The sequence below is a fragment of the Pogona vitticeps genome, chromosome 5 (assembly GCF_051106095.1).
Source record: "Pogona vitticeps strain Pit_001003342236 chromosome 5, PviZW2.1, whole genome shotgun sequence".
Lineage (NCBI taxonomy): Eukaryota > Metazoa > Chordata > Lepidosauria > Squamata > Agamidae > Pogona > Pogona vitticeps.
In genome coordinates, this window is record NC_135787.1 from 148527899 (window position 1) to 148546802 (window position 18904).

Consider the following 18904-nt stretch of genomic DNA (forward strand, 5'->3'; position numbering starts at 1 on the left):
CCTTTTTGGAGAGAAAAAGTGCGTCTTATGGAGCAAAAAATACGGTACTTCTGTGTGCCTGGATCTGGGCTAGGTTGTGGAAGGGATACATTTCTAGGCCAAACTGGTACTCAGAGGCACCCTTGTTCCTTAATTCTAACTCTTAGTTTACACCATGTGGTGTAATGCATGTGGCTCTTTTTGGTGGACCTCAAGCTTCTAAAACAAGAAAGAAAGAAAGTTAGATCCTTAGCTTAGAAGGTTGCTTATTCATGGACATTAATGGAAATGCAGAGATAGAAGGTAACTTTCTCCATGGGTCAAGACTCCCCATATCCATTTGTGCTGCTGATCTTTGAGAGGGTTGTTCAAAGGATAATATGAGGTGTTAGGGTCAGGAGCAGGCAGAAAAACAATCAGCTGCTCATTTGTCTCTTCCAGTATTTGCCATTCCTAAACAGTTTTGAATTTTTGGGGAAAAAATCCTATTTGCTTTGCAGTAGAAGTACAGTACAGAAGAGAATAGCTACAGTTTCTCCATATAGTCTGCCCTTTTCTCATTAATTGACAGAGTTTCAGTAACTCATTAATGAAGTTACTGATTTTTATAGTAGAAAGAATAAAAAATATTTCTTTACTTACAGTTGCATGAAATTGCAGACATGTATGCTGCTTATTTACTGTAAACATTTTTAGCAACCAGCTGAACAGATTAATAGCAAACAAACAACTGCCACCAGCAGTCTAAACAGAGGGGAAAGGAGAGTCAGCAGAGAGTCAGGGCTCTTTTTTAATTCAAAGGCTGAAAGAAATGATTGGGTAGTACTGGGTAGACAATAACCTCAGCCCAAAAAAGTCCCTCCCAGTCGCATAAACAATAGACGGTATGCAAGATTGCAAATAAAATTCAACAGTCTGAATGTAATTCATTATTTTTAACGTGCTTCAAAGCTGTTATTGTTGGTTCTGTACTAAGAAGATTTATGTAATGAAACCTTCTAATGTTTTGACACTTAATTCACCACACCCGGATCTTTACAGGAGCAGAGTTAAGATTGGGACTGGTACGCAAAGAGGCAATTCGCCAATTTGTATATATGCAACGCTGAAAGAAAGTTCTTGCTAACTGCAAACATCACCATGGCAACAGGGAATCTCTGAATGCAACAGGACTTTTAATGCTGTTTTTTTAAGATAATAATTTTAATCATCTGTGATCTTGTGAAATGCAATTTCCAAATTAATCTCTCTTATGTCAAGCTTTTGGTGTAGACTTATTCATTGGTACAGAATCTGTAGAATAATTGAGGGACCGATGCATGTTACTGTAATATTTTGGGAGAGGTCTGTTGTTCATAAACAGCTAGTTGTATGAACCGATTAATAATGTACCTTAAAATCCATTTTCATGTAGGATTTTCAAAAAAATTTCTGGCCAGTACTAGAGGAGTCATTTTAGTATATAAAAGAATCAGTTTATGTCAAATTCCATATCACTTGCATATTGTCGAGTCTATCTCATTTGCACCTTAATCTGTGAAAACTAGAGCTAATATGGGTGAACAAATAACTTTTGGCCCCTCTGTTAGTCTAAAAGGGACAGTTCTGATCTATTTGTGCTGAAATTCACAAAGAACAAAGCCGACATCTCTACAACCATTTCCTTCTTTTCTTTCCCATTTGGAATCACTGTTACATCCTTTATAAGCATTTCTTAAGAAATACTTAAGATTATCTATTAATTTACTTCCATCAAAAATCTGGAAGTTCATTTGAACGGTTACTGTTTTAAAATAGCTAGTTCCCCCTCTGTTCAAAAAGTACAATCTGATGCATAGCCCACCAAAAAGTGGCCTAGAGGCGGAAAAAATATCTTAGGAGGGAAATGTATTCTCTCCCTCTAGAACTAAGAATTGTAGTAGCATCAGATTGCTTGGAGAGAACAGCTGTAACATTTCTTGGTTAAAAGGATGAGCCTCAGTGAATGATGTGAGAATATTGAAGCTAGGCAGAATTTATCCGGGAGACAAATGAGACTCCATCACTATCTAAGAGAAAGACAGAAATTGATTTGGAACAAATATAATCTTATATCTTATTATAACATTATATTATTATATAATATTTGCATATTATTAATGTTTTCCCTGACTTTTATTGTCTGGCTTTATCCCTCGATCAGTAAGTCAGTGCTGATTCCCATAGCTACTTCTGTGTGATTAACCTGAAAAGGTGACTTTTCTTGTCCTTAATGATTTGTTAGTTTGATGATTTGTTAGTTTGAAAGTCTTCATGATTACATCAGTAAATTGCCTATCATTTCAATAAATAAAAAATGTATATATGAGAGTTAAAGATCTGGCTACTGCTAATTATTCACCAAGGACTTGTGAAATTCTGTGTTAATGAGAGAAAACATAAAAGGACCAAATGTCTGAATAATAAAAAGCTGGTGTAAGCAAATGTGAATGAGATTTTAAATGGGACAAGCCCCTGGCCAGTGTGCACAACTGAAATAATGAGGGAATATAGATAGCTGAAAGCATTAATTTGGTGGGGATAGAAATGCCAAGCAACAGGCTTAAAATGCTCAGGGATCCAAAATAATTGTGAGATAAAATTAATGGAAGTGCTTAACTGCAAAAATGGAGGAGGTTCATTTCATGTATGAGTTTGGGGGCTAATGAGAGCCATGCTAGCAGACGAATATGCCTCTGAAAAGTTTGATTGACTGATGTAGAAGATAACACCTATGAGGTCTGAACCAGCATTGTATTTCTACAGTTCGCGCCACGCTATCTGCTGCATCATACTGGGTATAATATCTTTATTAGACCACTAAAATCCAAAATTGCTTGTATTTTTTAGCCTCGTACTACTTTTCTTTCTTCAGACTGGATGTTTGAGAGTTGAGATGGAGGAACTGAATAGTTCAGAGACTATCCTGGCTAGATGTTGAGGCTTCAGAATCTGTAGTTGAAGTCACAAGATGCAGACTGCTTACCTGTAGACCCAACATGAAGTTTCACAGCAGGGGATAGAGTATCTCTGTAGACAAAGAATTGAAAGTCATTCAGTGCTTTATCCACTGTCTTGTATCAAAACGTACAACTCATTCTATAAGACACTCTGATCCATGACAATCTCCATATTAGAAGAGATGCAGATGAAATTCAGTTGGAACACTAGTAAACACCCATTCCCAATAACAATAAATTGGAGCCATATTAAGACTGTATTACCTACTAGTTAGAGAAAGACAGTATCCTCAGTGTAGTGCAGTTCTTGAAAGATGTTAGGCACTTCAAGCTTGAGAGACTTCAGCCACAGACCCGTCAGCCTCAATTTCTGGCCAGGAGAATTTTTGGGCTTTTCTGTACCCTCCCATAAGCTGTGCAATGCCTAGCCTAAGAAGAGCTGTGCAGGACTTGAAAGCTTACCCATTCCCTTTGGGACAAGGAAGAAATCTGTGGATTGTGAAAAAGCCGTTTCTGACCAAAATCTGTGGTGCATGAATACTGATAGAGCAAGGCAGGAAAATTTTATGTGTGTGACCTTTTTCTCCTTCATTATACACTTCTCATTCTAGTCTTTGTCTTCGGTAATCAATCCCATCTTTGATTGTCTGCTTCCTTTTTCTTTCAATCTCTTTAGTTATCATTTCTCATCACTTGTGTGGCCTGACTCTCGAGTTTTTAAAACCATTTCATTTGTAGTTCTTTATTCATAATGAGCTTTTCTGGCTTTGTTCTTCTTTGTGTTGTCTACTGCCTCAATACTCATATGCCATCTGTAGCCATTCAATCATTGTTACTCTCCCACATGTACTTAAGGTCCTGTGAACCCTTTAATGCAGTAACACCACTGTTCCCCCTCCCCAATACACTTTCTCTTCTTCCAAATTTCAGTTCTTCATTTGCTAGACATGCTGACTTCTCAGGATTCTCTCTCTCTCTCTCTCTCTCTCTCTCTCTCTCTCACACACACACACACACACACACACACACACACACACAAGTCTCTCTTGTGGGCGGGACACTTCTTTTTGGGAGTAAACCTGTAATGAACGGTTAAAGGGCAGAATGTATTCAGATGACAACTCAATGAGTAGTTAGTACGTGTTTAATAATCTCTAAGAAAATTAGAACTCTTGATATTTGTGCAACATTTATTTTTATGTGGTTATTGGAATCTTAATTTACGCATAGAGTGTCATAATGTCATTTGTCTGTGTAATGTGTGAAACATTCACGCATTATTCCTTCATATTTATATTTGTGTACTTTTGTGAGAGAGGAAAGGACCTGTATGAAAGACGAAACTTGACATCATTCCCTCAGAAAGCTTTATTTTGTGTGCCCCAGTTTCACCTTAAGAATACTTGTCTCACTACATTCATGGGAGAAGGAAAGCATGCAAGTATCCTTCTAGGAACTCTGCAAATTATGCAAGGCTTTATATCTCTTTCTATGGAAATAATTAAAATAATGATGTACTCTAATATTTAGAAACATTTGCCTATAAGACTAGGGAATACTAATTGCCTGTTCTTGCTTATCTGCACCTTGTCTACATTCAGATATTATGCTGATGCATGGCTTACCGTCGTCATGAAAAGCCCCAGAGAACCTTTGGCTCGTAAGCTCCCTCTCTTCTTGAGTAGCATGGTTATAAGGAGGAAATACATTTATTATTAACAGCTAAAAATATTATTATAAACTTTTATTACTAACAGTTAAAAATAAAGCCACATCAGCATTCCAAATGACTGGCCACAGTACATATGGTTTTGATTGTTCACTTCAGAAATATCAACTCAGTGATTCTTTAAAACAATATGAGTGGGCCAACATTATTGTTATTCCTCTGTTGCATTTTTGGGGGAAAAGGCAAAGAAGTAAGCAAATCTTAAGGCTGCCACTGCTTAACTAAGATCTAACATAGAGATAGCCTAGCACACATGCAAAAGCTGGACTGGATGACTCCCAAGCCGGAATTAAGATTCCCGGAAGAAATATCAACAACCTCAGATATGCCAATGACACCACTTGATGGCAGAATGTGAGGAGAAATTAAGGAACCTCTTAATGAGGGTGAAAGAGGAGAGTGCAAAAAAAATGCAAAAAAAAAAAAAGGTCTGAAACTCAACATCAAAAAAACTAAGATCATGGCCACTGGTCCCATCACCTTCTGGCAACTAGAAGGGGAAGATATGGAGGCAGTGACAGATTTTACTTTCTTGGGCTCCATGATTACTACAGATGGTGAGAGCAGCCACAAAATTAAAGTACTCCTTTATGAAAACAACATGAAGCATTTGTGTACTGCTGTTTCATAAACATTAATCATTCGTGTTCGGAGGGTTTCTTTTGGCAGCTGAAGAAAGGACAAAAATTATACAAATGAAAGCCTCTTTTGTGTTGTCGGTATTTTGTGTATGCATGAAAGTCCCAGTCTTATGTGCCACTAGTTCTTTGTTCAATGAGATTTGTGTCCATGCGTGCATACATAAGGTTTTTAGTTATGAAATGTCAAATTCTGTGATGCTTTGAAATGGCCTCTATAAAATCATTATCTCAGAGGAAACATAGGGAAATTTCTGTGCAACAGTTTGTTCCAAACACTGCGATGTGTCGGACAAGAAAATTTCTATGTACAGTCCTCACCAATGGAAAAGGAAGATGGTTTAATTTAGAATTTGTTTGCCATCTTTCATGGCAAAACTCTGGAAGACCAGCTCAGAATGCCTTGGTGGGGGGCAGGAAGAACATGAAACAATATAATTCACCAGTAGAAACCATAACGGTTGCCAGTAAAATTTTTAAAAGTTAATAATATAAAAAAAGGAACAATTACAAACTATAAAATGCCATAATGCTCTGGATTAAAAGAAACTTGAAGTTGGGGCAAAATTCTTTGAAGTGTTTCAAAACAAGTGAAGAAGGGATTGCACATACCTATGTAGGTGCCATAGATGCGGGCCATTTCTAAATACCAGGGGCTGTGTGACAGCATTCATAGCAAAGTCCTATAGATACCAACTTGGAGGTATTTCCATTGAGTTCAATGGAAATGGGGCTTCCACATACACAAATGAGTTTGATCAATTTTGTTTATATTTTGCCTGCCCCACTTGTGATACTGCAGGTAGTTTATAACATATGCTTAAAACATGCTGAAACCCATAGGTTTGTATTGTAGGTTTTCTCTTGATGACAGCATAGGAGAGTTTTATTATGTGAGGGTGTATGTGTGCGCTTGTATTGTATTGTTTTGTTTGTTTACAAGCAGAGCAGAAGTAACGGCACACAGGCATATCTGAAAGCAAGCAAGTTTCAGCAGACTCTAGACAGAAACACTCCGAATTCTCTCTCTGATCATTCTAATGGTGAGCTCCTGCTCTTCTCACAATCCACTGTCATATCTCACTAGGATTCCCATATCCTGCAGCATTTTGATTCCTGAGATCAGGGAACAGAGGACTGGACCAAGCGTGTGTGCAAGAGTTTATCTTGGTGGGAGCATAATTGTTTGTCAGCATAGTTTGTGCCCATTGCAAATATTACTATAACATAGTATATCTTTCTGTGTACCTTAAAATACTGTTGGGTTTGGGGAAGGCATGTGTCCCTTGCCCACATAGACATGCATGGTTGGGAAAGACCAGATTTGAGGCCAGATGATTGTGTAAATCGGCAAGAGGGGAGGAATTTGCCTAAATGGGCCCAGAATCTGTCGAACGCAGTAGTATCCGGATTTCCTTGGGGAAGAGTATTCTTTTCAAAGTATGGCGGGAGAAGGATCTTTGGGCATGCTGTTTGTTGGATTAATGGAGGACTTGATATCTGTTGTAAACATGCTAGTTATTGGCTGATACCTTGATGCCTTCATAGCTATTTCAGCTCTGCAGTATCAATCAATTTTGCATAAAGCAAAGGCCTGTTGTATTCATTTGAATCAAATTAATAACAGTAGATCCTGTAGTAATATGATTGTGGAAATCCAAATTATGAAAAAGTGTATTAAAAGAAAACATTTTAGCATTATAATACAGTTATAATTTTAGACTATGGGGAATTTAAACAAGATAATTAGTTACTGAAAAGAAGACATATGATGGGATTGTCATACTCATTAAATAAATACTACTGGGAGAAAAATCAACCCACGTAAGGATTGTAACTCTCATTAAGAGGCTAAATAGAGAAAAGTCACATGATATTATCCTCTTGGTTAGTGTAAAATAACTCTCAGTTTATCAGGCTTGGAAATAAGAGGGAGATTCTTCTGATATGTGAAATTAAAGGTTCTGTGATTTGTTTATTGTGCAACTCAGAAAGGACGTGCTTTCATCAACCACTTTTGTTGCGGAAGTCCCATTGGAATGAATGACAGCTACTGTACATAAAAACGTGGTAGTGTACTTGTGCAACTTTTATTCATTTTAGTATAGCTTGTGGATTGAGTGTCTCATCAAGTGTTCATTAAAAAAAACCCTCCAAACCAGAATGTTATAAACAGTCCTCTACCCTCTAGCACTTATCTTTCCCCCCTTTAATTAAAAAACAATGTATACATTTTTAACCTTTCCGGAAAAAATAGGTAAACAGCATAGGTCTTGCCCTGTGGGTGATCACAGAACAAAGGAAGGCTAATTGCCTTAAAGAAAGTACAAAGGAGTCGACAATGGATGTCCGAGCCAGAGGAGTCTCAAGGCAACGCCCTGAGAACTATTTTTTTGACTTAGTATGAGTTACATAGTATGTTGTTAGAATTCAGATAGGATACTAGTTACCTAATTGCCACTAGGATTGGCTGAAATAACTCTTCGATCTTATGCTCTACCTCTAAGCGAAAGGGCAAAATAAGGGGTTACCCGGCCTGCTGGCAGCTGGCACTTCCTGCTAGGAGTGTACGCACGTGACTGGAACAGAATGTAGCTACAACCTTTAAGCAGACACTTCCCACGTTGCCCCATGTCAGAATACATGCATGAATGCCAGGTTACAGAAAAATCTTTGAGCTTTTATGAAGTCACTAGCAGTGTCTAAAAATAAAATAAAATCCACATGTCTATGAATATTTCTTTGAAATTCGGAGCAGTTATGCTTGCCAATCTTATTAAGTAAGCAGAGGACTTGTTATGTGCTCTCAAGTTGCCTTCAACTTACGGCAACCCAGTAAATGAGTGATTTTCACAATATTCTATTGTTAACAGCCTTGTTCAGTGCTTTCAAATTCAAGGCTGTGGTTCCTTTATTAAGTCAGTCTATTTCATATTTGGTCTTCTTCTTTTCTTGCTGTCTTCAACTTTTCCTTGTATCATTATTGTCTTTTCCAGTGAGTCTGGAAAATACAACAGTCTCAGTTTTATCATTTTTGTTTCTAATGAGTGCATGCTCCAGCACCATGTTTCAAATTAATCCTCTTTTTTCCCTGTCGGCTTTCTTCACATCCATATGTAGGAATGGAGAATACAATCCTGTCAATGATTTTGGCCTTGGTCTTCAGTGACATATCTTTACAATTGAAGATCTTCTCTAGTTCCTTCATAACTGCCCTCTTGAATCTCATTTTTATTCTGATTTCTTAGCTGCAGTCTTCCTTTGTTTCATGATTTGAGGTGTACAACAATTTGAATTTTTTCATCACCACTAGAGTTTCTGCCTTTGTCCTTTTCTCCCTTCAGAAATTATTTAAATGGTTGCTACTTTCTCCAATTAATATCGTGCCATCTGCGTATCTTAAATTGTTTCTCCCACCAATTTTCATTCTTCCTTCATCTGAATGTAATCCAGCTTTCCATATGATATGTTTTGTATACAAATTGAACAGAAAAGCAGAGAAGATACACCCTTATCTGACACCTTTGCCTATGGGAAACCATTCTGTCTCTCCATACTTTGTGCTCACAGTGGCTCCTTGTCCACAATTTAGGTTACACATTAGGACCGTCAGGTGTTGAGGCCCACCCATTTCTTTTAGAATTATCTATATTCTCATGCTCCACAGAATCAAAGGCTTTCCTGCATTTCAACAAAGCATAGACTGATCTTCTGAAAATTTTTGGTATACTTCAAGCCAAAAAAATTTTGGAATACGTTCTCTAGTGCCTATTTTCAGAATCCAGCTTGGACACCAGTCATTTCTCATTCCGTGTATGGTAAAAAAAAACTTTGTTGCAATACTTTTGAGTATCATTTTGGTTACATGATAAATTAATGCAATGATCCTATATTTACTGCAGTCCTTAATGTCTCTGTCTGTGGATCTTTGTTTTGTTTTCCATATTTGTTAGTATATTCTTAGGATTTTGTCAGATTCCATCTGTGTAGCTTGGAATAGGTATTTCAGTAGTCCATCTGTTCCTGGTGATTTATTTCTTCTAAGTGCTTTGAAAACAGCTTTTAATTCATTTTCTAAAATTGTGGGGTCCTCATAAAATTCTTCAGAAGAAGAATCTGTAATTTTTGTATAGTCATCCCTGCTGTACAGTTCTTCAGTGTATTGATTTAATGATCTCTTTATTTTATCATCATCAGATAATAAGCAAGTGAAGATCTATTCACTATGATTCAGCCCTGATGTGCAAATTTCTTTTCAAGCATTCAGGGAACATGTGAAGTTAATGAACATATGTAGAAGCCCTGAAGGCTCTGCTCTTAATCTTTCCTCATAGGGTTAACCAGCTGAAAAATTAAAAAAAGATATTGCAAGTTTTTTTTAAAAAAATGAGATTATTTGATTTAGGATACTTCTGGCTTTTAGAACAATGTTTAATAGCCGTATTTGCTTGCTGGCTGCCATGTTTTTGGATTTTCTGTGCAGAAATTGTGTATTAAATTGAATTTTAAAGTTGGAATAAAAATTTCATGGTGTAATATATTTTCAACACCTTTTAGAGAGGATATTGTTTTGCAGTTTGACATATAATATATTTTTAATATGTTGTCAAGTTAATTCTGACTTTACAGTGTCCTTGATTGATTGATTGATTGATTGATTGATTGATTGATTGATTGATTGATTGATTGATATGCCCACACTATGCAAAGGTCTTTGGGTGGCTTACAACAATTTAAATACAGTAAAAAGATAAAAACATAAAACAATTAAAATACCATTGAAAATACAGTGCTCTAAAAATTGCCATCGATTTTCTGGGTGCAAAGTACTCAGAAGTAGTTTAATTGTCTCTTGCTTTGGTGATACTCTGGCACTGTGCGGCTTGTCCCGGGCCACTCTTTTTAGATGATAGGGCACTTACCCTGATCAGCCATGCATGCTTCAAATAAATTTTTATGAATTATTTCTCAGGACCCACAGTGAGTTATTCTGTTGGAACCTGAGGACGTGCATTTGTATAGGTGGAGAACTTGTCTTCATGTGGCTGGAAATTTTGCCTTTGCCTGATTCATGAGTGCATTAAGAGAGTTGTATGCAAAGGAGCTTCCTGCAAGCTGTCTGTCTGTCTGTCTGTCTGTCTGTCTGTCTGTCTCTGTCTCTGTCTCTGTCTCTGTCTCTGTCTCTGTCTCTGTCTCTGTCTCTCTCTCTCTCTCTCTCTCTCTCTCTCTCTCTCTCTCTCTCTCTCTCTCTCTCTCTCTCTCTCTCTCTCTCTCTATCTATCTATCTATCTATCTATCTATCTATCTATCTATCTATCTATCTATCTATCTAGTTCTGAAATTATAAGAAAACTTCACCAATGATGCATCCTGTTTCATTCCTGCAAAATGACATAACTAGAGTCTTAATAGACAAAGTCCTAATTTAAATCTACTATTACTGCTTATGATAATGAAATAATTTATAAAGAACTTTGCAATAAAGGCTTTATTCTTTGGTTTCAGAAACAAAAAAGGATATGTATTAAGTGTGTGTATTGAGCTCATAGAATGGAGTTTGCTGTTTGCCATGTTCATTCTCTATATTTTTTGCATGAATGAAAAAGGCTCAGAAAATTGCGGTATGTTTTAAAGTAGATATAGTTGTTAGGAGTCACCATGATGATCTTCTGAAAGCCATAGTTGCTGTAGGAGTTGATAAGCTTAGTGGCAATGGATTTTGCTCTCCATTAATGAAATCTGTGTTTCCAATTACTATAGTACATTTACCCTTGTTTTTATAATAGCCATGTTAAGGTTATCTTATTGGGACCTTGATTTCTGGAAAACAATTACATTTTTACCCAATTATATATATATAAATGCTTTATTACAGAACTAAGACAAAAAAGAATGGAGGAGGGAGTGGGGTTAGTTATAATGAAAAATCTACAAAAAGAAGCTATAAAATATAGAAAGAACATAAATTATAATTAAGGTTATACTTCGTTTGTGATACAGTGGCCCTTTTTGTTTCATATCAATTTCTTGTCTTTTTTTTTTTAGTTCAGCAGTTACAGTCACTGAATTTGAATAAGAAACAAAGGCACAGTGGGGAATTAACTCCTGACTTCTAGCACTACATATAGGAGTAGACATGGGGACAAATATAAAATGAATCAGGATATTCATTGAATAACCCTGATTTGTCAGATATTCATTGCTTTGTATTTTTGGGGTCCAGAGACCCCCATGAATACAAAGCAACAAATATAACCTTTTATATTAATCCCTTCATTCCCGATCTGCTTATGCCCCCATGGACCACCTGTTCCACGGGGGCATAAGCAGAGAGGGATTTTCCCTTCGGATGGCTTGCTTAAAGCCGGCTCGAAGGGAATCCCACCCCCGGGGCTGGAGGATGGCTTGGTTCCCCTTTCCTTCTCTTCCTATGCCTGCACAGCATAAGAAGAGGAGGGAAGTGATCAAAGTGGGATCAAAGCGATCCCCCAACCCCGCTGCCTTTTCCCCTCCTCTTCCTATTCTGCGGGGAAAGCAGGACCCAAGCCATCCCTCAGCTGTGCTGCATTTGCAAAGCCAGCAGGGCTGGGAGATCACTTTGATCCCTTCCCGCCTCTTCCTAATCTGCACATTATAGGAAGGCTGAGGGGACCAGTTGTCATGTTCCCACCTGTCCCTTGGTTGTTTCACCAATCCCAGGGCACAAACTACATGTTGTGTCGCTGCCACCAGTTGAGTGCAGCAACATTGTTTATTATTAATCACAGAGGTCCAGGCAATGTGTCATTTTCAAAAGAAGCAAATAGAAATTGTTTATTGTTACAAGAAATGAAAGTTTAGTCAGTGTTGTCAATTCTCTACAAAACAACCTTCCTTTCTATTCTCTGTCACCATCCCAAACTTTCTCTCAACTCCAAACTCCAATCCCTAATCTACAGTCTAACTCTCTCCTTCCCCTGCAGAGACTCTTGTATCTCATGACTCCGCCTCTCCAGCACTCCCATTGGTCCATGTAGATAGCACATTTATATTCATGACCTGGGCAGATGCCATACTAGTTCTTTGATGACCCACAAACCAAGATGAAGTGTCATTTTGGCACATTGTCTCCATCTCTAATCAGGAGCTTTGTCTCAATGAGTTATCCAATTAGCTAACCAAATTGTATTGTTGCTGAAGTTAGATAGATGAATAGAGACACAAGTACCCATGAAAATATACATACATTTGGAATTTTGACTCTTTCAAAGAATAACAAAGAGGACATGAAGATTGTCATGCATTGTTCTCTTTGAGGAATGCATATTTTATGCAATACAGTTTACCCTTCTAACACATTCTCCTGGGCCATGCATATATTATTGCATCAGAAATGACTTTGTTGTGAAGGATTATTGAGTTATGAAAGATTATTTTATTTTGTGCAAACAAAATGAGAGCAAGAAATGTTTTTATCACCCACGTCAGATTTCAGTAGAGTTACTGGAAATTTTGAAACCCAAATTTCATCTGCATAAGAATTCCTATGACTGGGTTTTAAAATTCTTAATAAAATGTTCTAGTCAAGGCTGATTTCCCATTTCCTTTGTCAGTAGTGAAAGTAGAGGCCCACAAACCCCTCCCCAATTCCCTTTTTGCTTCCTGGATATCAGTTTTAATTACCCATGGACAGATCTCTTTTGCCCCTGGATTATTTATTTCCACTCCTTCCCCCCCCCCCATGGATTACAGCAGATTCTACTTTGATAGAAAGATAATTTCCACAGTGGCTGAAATTCTGTTGCATGGTTATTAAAATGGTGTACCTTTTAGGTACAGAAGTTAAGAAATAAACATAGACATTATTTGTTTTACACTGTGTCACACAACTTAGTATTCAACAAGTAAAAGCAAAGTATGTTGCTTAGATACCACCCCATAGCACTTTGAGCACTCTCTGGGCAATTTACAATTATGCACGGTACACATACCCCATGCCGCCAAGCTGGGTACTCAGTTTATCAACCTCAGAAGGGTAGATGGCTGCGTCAACCTTGAGCCAGTTACCTGAGCACATTGAGATTGAACTCAGGCTCCAAGCAGAGTTTGGACTGCAGTGCTGAAGTTTAACCACTGCCATTTGGCTCTGTCTGTGGAGATAATATGTATGGAGATGTCTTAACTTACAACAATTAGCTTTCATATACTTCATTGATGCATACCAGAGAAATAAGATTACAGTCAGTATGGAAGGATATAGAACAAGGAACCCATAAAAAATGGGAAGATATCAGAAGCAACCATGATCAATTCATCCTATTTTATCAGCATGCATGAGTAGAATAATTTATTTATTTATAAGAAAAGAATGTGTACACAGGACTTTTAAAAATTCTTTTCTAGTATTTTCACTCTATTAAATTTTTTCCTTGTCCTTTTTGCTTGCTGATGCTTAAATAAAACATTAGTAATCAAGTCAGTTCTTCAGGAAAATGTTAATTGAAAGAAAATTCAAAAACATGAATTCTAGTCATAAATGTACTATAATCAAATTATTCTCTTGTTCTTCCTGTTTATGATACCGTTAGCACTGAATAATATTACTGGATTTAAACAGTCCTTTCTTATTATCATTGCTGATGCATTTAATTACACTATTATTCATGACTGAGAGATGTGAGATGTAGATTAAAGGTAAAATCTCTGGAGCTGAGCTGCCAATAATAATCACTCTGTAGGTTTCAATTATATGAGAATTAATTCAGTTATTCTTATTAACTCTTTAAAGGAGAGGTCATAAAGGTAACTTTTGTTAATAAGCACTGGGGATTCGTTTGAGAAGCAGCAGAATACTGTGCATTTTACTATTTGAATAATGAAATAGAATTGTTTTGTTGCAAGTTGACATCTTGGCTGGTAGAAAAAATGTTACCATTCAGATGTGGCTTCCTTGGGATGAGGATAGCAGAGTGAAACAATCACCTCAAGAAACTTAATTTAAAGTATGATGAAGAGTTAGTTAATTTGTTGGTGTTGTACAGTAGTGCCTCCACTTATGAAAGTCCCTACTTACGACCAATTTGACTTATGACCAGCTCTGGCCACAAAATTTTGCTTCTACTTGTGACCAGAGCTTCCACTTACAAACATAAAAAGGCAGGGATAAAAGGCGGGAAATTTAAATTGCTAACTGTAGGTGGTGAAAGAGGCTGCTGCTTTGTAGCTCTTTTGCACCAATGATGGTTAGAGTGAGTGCGATCAAGGAGGGACTGCTTGGCTTCTGCTTCTCAGTAAGCATGTGTGTGTTTGCGGGGAGGCTTGGGACTGCCTGTTAGGTAAGGTAAGGTGCTGTTTTCTGCTTTTTAAAAACTGTTCTGGGTGTTTTTGCAGCGTGGTTTTAGGCTGGGGGTTATGGTTCTGTGCTGTGATGGGTCTTGGGGGTTTGTTTGTTGGTTTTTTTCCCCCATTTCCGATGAGTCTTGGGAGGTTTGATTGCTTTTTGGGATTTTTTCCCATTTCTGATGGGTCCTGCATGCTTCCCTTGCTTTTTCCATTATTTTCTGTGCATTTCCAACCATGTCCCTCTGTTCTCTGTGCATTTCCAAACTGCTTTGTTTGTTTTCTGTGGATTTGCAATGGGTCTTGCATGCTTGATTGCTTTTCTTTCCCGCCCCCTCAGCCAGAAGGAATTAATCACGTTTCCAATGAGGCTTGCAGTGATTTATTTTTTGGGGTAATTTTTTTTTATTTTGCCAGAATGGATTAATCGCATTTCAATGCATTCCTATGGGAAATGGTGCTTCGATTTACGACCATTTCAACTTACATCCATCTTCTGGAATGGATTATGGTCATAAGTTGAGGCACCACCTTATGTTTATAAATCAGAAATGAGGAGAAGAGTTTGAGAGAGTTTCTTCCTCAGGTGCCCATTGAACTGGCTTTGGTACTATATGTCTTGATATGAGTGTTTGGAGGATGGCACTTGCTACTCTGCCTCATGCAGGAAACAATCTTGGAGTAAGCTTGGTTTAAGAGTTCAGGTGTTTCAGATACTGTCCAACTATTTTCAAATTTCTGGCACAGCCCAAATAGTGAAGTTCCTCCTATGATCTTACTGCATCTTCCGCTCCTTTTCCATGTTGCCACTATAATTTTTCATTCTATTTAATTGTCTGCCACAGAGATACTGTATACAATTTCTTGGGTTCAGGGACCTCCTTGTCACCTCCAACAAATGGGATCATGTATATCCTGCTGATGTGCCACCAGCACTCTCCACTATACTTACATGAAGCTATAGGAAAAAAAATATGTACCACTTGTTTTTCTGCTGATCATTGTTAAGGGTTTTGGGAAGTGTTCGGGAATGCTACCTGATGTCAGAACAAGGCATGTTTTATTTTAAAGCAAAAGTGCTTCATCTAAGCATATATAACACAGTGCCACTAGAATTCAGTTATAATTCAAAATTAAAGGTGTGACAAATCTTGGTGATATGGTGGTAAAAAGAATCCAGTGTTGCAACAGGGGCCACAAAATGACCCAAGGTTGCATGTTTTTCACCCCTGCTTTAAGATAACAGTTTTTTAAATATATATATACCGTATTTTTCGCTCCATAAGACGCACCTTTCCATAAGACGCACCAAATTTTTAGGAGAAGAAAACAGGAAAAAATTATCTGCTTTCTTCTCCTAAAATTTGGTGAGCCTTATGGAGAGGTCCATCTTATGGAACACACCCTAGGGTCCTAGGGTGTGTTCCAGGACCCTTTGGAGCCTCCCCCTGCCTCCCTCGGGGGCGAGAGGGGGTGAAATCGCCACCTTCTGGGGCTCTTCTGAAGTTTCCCAAGCCTCAGAAGAGCCCCCAAAGGTGGTGATTTCATCCCCTCTGGCCCCCAGGGGAGGCAGGGTCAGTCTCCAAAGAGTCCTAGAACACACCCTAGGACCCTTTGGAGACTCACCCTGCCTCCCCCGGGCGACAGAGGGGGCAAAATAGGCAGCTTCCAGGATCTTTTCTGAGCCTTTCCAGGCTCAGAAAAGGTCCCGGAAGCTCCCGATTTTGCCCCCGCTGTCCCCGTGGGGGTGGGTGGGTGGGAGCCTGGCAAGGGTCCAAGGGAGCCTCCCACCCCCCCATGGGACCAGGGGGGGTAAAATCACCAGCTCCCGATTTTACCCCCCCTGGCCACGTGGGGGTGGGTGGGGGGAGGGTGGCATGGGTCCAAGGGAGGGTCCCTTGGACCCTTGCCACCCTCCACCCACCCCCCCATGGGACCCGGGGGGGGTAAAATTGCCAGGTTCTGGGAGTGTTTGGAGGCTCCCCAAGCCTCCAAACACTCCCAGAAGCTGGCGATTTCAACCTCCCTGGCCCCATGGGGGTGGGTGGGTGGGAGCCTGGCAAGGGTCCTGGGAGGCTCTCTTGGACCCTTGCCACCCTCCACCCCCCCATGGGACCGGGGGGGGGTAAAATCGCCAGCTTCTGGGAGTGTTTGGAGGCTCCCCAAGCCTCCAAACACTCCCAGAAGCTGGCGATTTTACCCCCCCCTAGCCACGTGGGGGTGGGTGGGGGGAGGGTGGCATGGGTCCAAGGGAGGGTCCCTTGGACCCTTGCCACCGTCCACCCACCCCCCACGGAGTGGGGGGGGGGTGTTTAAAATCGCCAGCTTCTGAGTGTGTTTGGAGGCTTATCAAGCTTCCAAACACTCCCAGAACCTGGCGATTTCGCCAGGGCTGGCCCCGTGGGGGGTGGGGGGAGGGTGGCAAGGGTCCTGGGAGGCTCCCTTGGACCCTTGCCACCCTCCACCCACCCTCCCATGGGACCAGGGGGGGTAAAATCGCCAGGTTCTGGGAGTGTTTGGAGGCTCCCCAAGCCTCCAAACACTCCCAGAAGCTGGCGATTTTACCCGCCCTAGCCACGTGGGGGTGGGTGGGGGGAGGGTGGCATGGGTCCAGGGGAGGGTCCCTTGGACCCTTGCCACCGTCCACCCACCCCCCACGGAGCGGGGGGGTGTTTAAAATCGCCAGCTTCTGAGTGTGTTTGGAGGCTTATCAAGCTTCCAAACACTCCCAGAACCTGGCGATTTCGCCAGGGCTGGCCCCGTGGGGGGGTGGGGGGAGGGTGGCAAGGGTCCTGGGAGGCTCCCTTGGACCCTTGCCACCCTCCACCCACCCCCCCATGGGACCAGGGGGGGTAAAATCGCCAGGTTCTGGGAGTGTTTGGAGGCTTGGGAAGCCTCAAAACACTCCCAGAACCTGGCGATTTTGCCAGTGCTGGCCGGTGCGTGGGTGGGAGGAGCGTCGCAAGGATCTGAGTGAGCTCCCAGGACCCTTGCGACGTTCCCCCCACCTGGAAGCTGGCGATTTCGCCGGTGCTGGCCCCGTGGGGGCGTGGGGGAGCCTCGCAAGGGTCCTGGAAGGCTCACCCGGACCCTTGCGACGCTCCCCCCCACGGGGCCAGCAGCGACGAAATTGCTGCATTCACACCATTAGACGCACTGACTTCCCCACCCACATTTTGGAGGGGGGAAAGTGCGTCTTATGGTGCAAAAAATACGGTATATTATTAATCTGTTCCTAGGCTTAGAGAGTTGGGGAATGATTCTGATAAATCTGGATACACACGGCAAGCATATTAGGACACCTCTGCAATTGAGAAAGTTGTTCACCTATTATCTAGGGACATTGAGGCCAGCCAGCATTGTAGTTAGAATTCTATATTCCTTATGTTTCAGTCTGTTAGAAGATTTTGAATGTTTGCATCAAAGAGTTGGTGTGCACTGCACTGAGTCTTAAACTTAACTTTAGCTAGGATACATGTGCATGCTTTTAAAAAGCAGGACTACCTAGTTGATTATTACTTTATGTTTAAAGTGTTTCAGTGTGAAGTTGGTGATTTTAAAAACTGAGTCAGCCCAGCTAAACCAGAAGAAGAAATGAGGATCTGCAGTTTGGAATTTCAATGCCTCATTTGGTTATTGAATACTATTAGGATTAACGACATTCCAAACTGAAGGAAAGGAAAAGCATACTCAAAGTATTTACTGTACCCCCTTTTGATTTTGTGGGAATATTGCTTTCTGAGTGCATAATCAGATAGGCTAAATCCAGTTGCTAGGCAAAATAAGAATAGACCCATAGAATGAATGGGGTTTATATAGATGTTCACTTAAGAAATTTCTGTTGTACAATAACTCTTCTTGGAGGCAACAGTTGGTTTACCTTTTGGTCTGTATGTTAGCCACTTCCACAACTTATGCTATAGATACTATGTATTGGATAGATTTATGTAGGTAGATGTCTGTGATGCTGTAGCTAATGGTCTTGAAGTTTTGAGTATGTTTCAGGAGCATATGCAAAGATCATCTGAACATCTGGGAAGACAAGTAATTATTGGTGGAAAGTGTCAGTTCACAGACATGTCAGTAATGACAAACATTGCACCACAGCTATTGAAGCATTTTATCCATGTACGCTGGGACAAATACTTATCACACAGCTCTAGATTGTGTATGAACCAATCCAGTTGTACAGTGTTTTTTCAAAGCAGAACAGGAAGCAGAACAGCATATGAAAACAGATTGCAAAATGCCACTCTAAGCCT

The 18904-nt window shown here is 40.0% G+C and overlaps 1 protein-coding gene and 1 long non-coding RNA gene across 5 annotated transcripts in view; one reads left to right on the forward strand and one right to left on the reverse strand.

Annotated features, from left to right (window-relative positions):
• Window positions 1-15866, reverse strand: part of LOC144583349 (uncharacterized) — a 31314-nt gene extending 15448 nt beyond the window's left edge. The window contains exon 1 of the long non-coding RNA XR_013537096.1: window positions 49-15866. This is a non-coding gene — a long non-coding RNA (uncharacterized LOC144583349). The remainder of the gene's footprint in view (window positions 1-48) is intronic.
• NAV3 (neuron navigator 3) overlaps window positions 1-18904 on the forward strand; it is a 630491-nt gene that overhangs the window by 141622 nt on the left and 469965 nt on the right. The gene's annotated exons all lie outside the window — the stretch shown is intronic.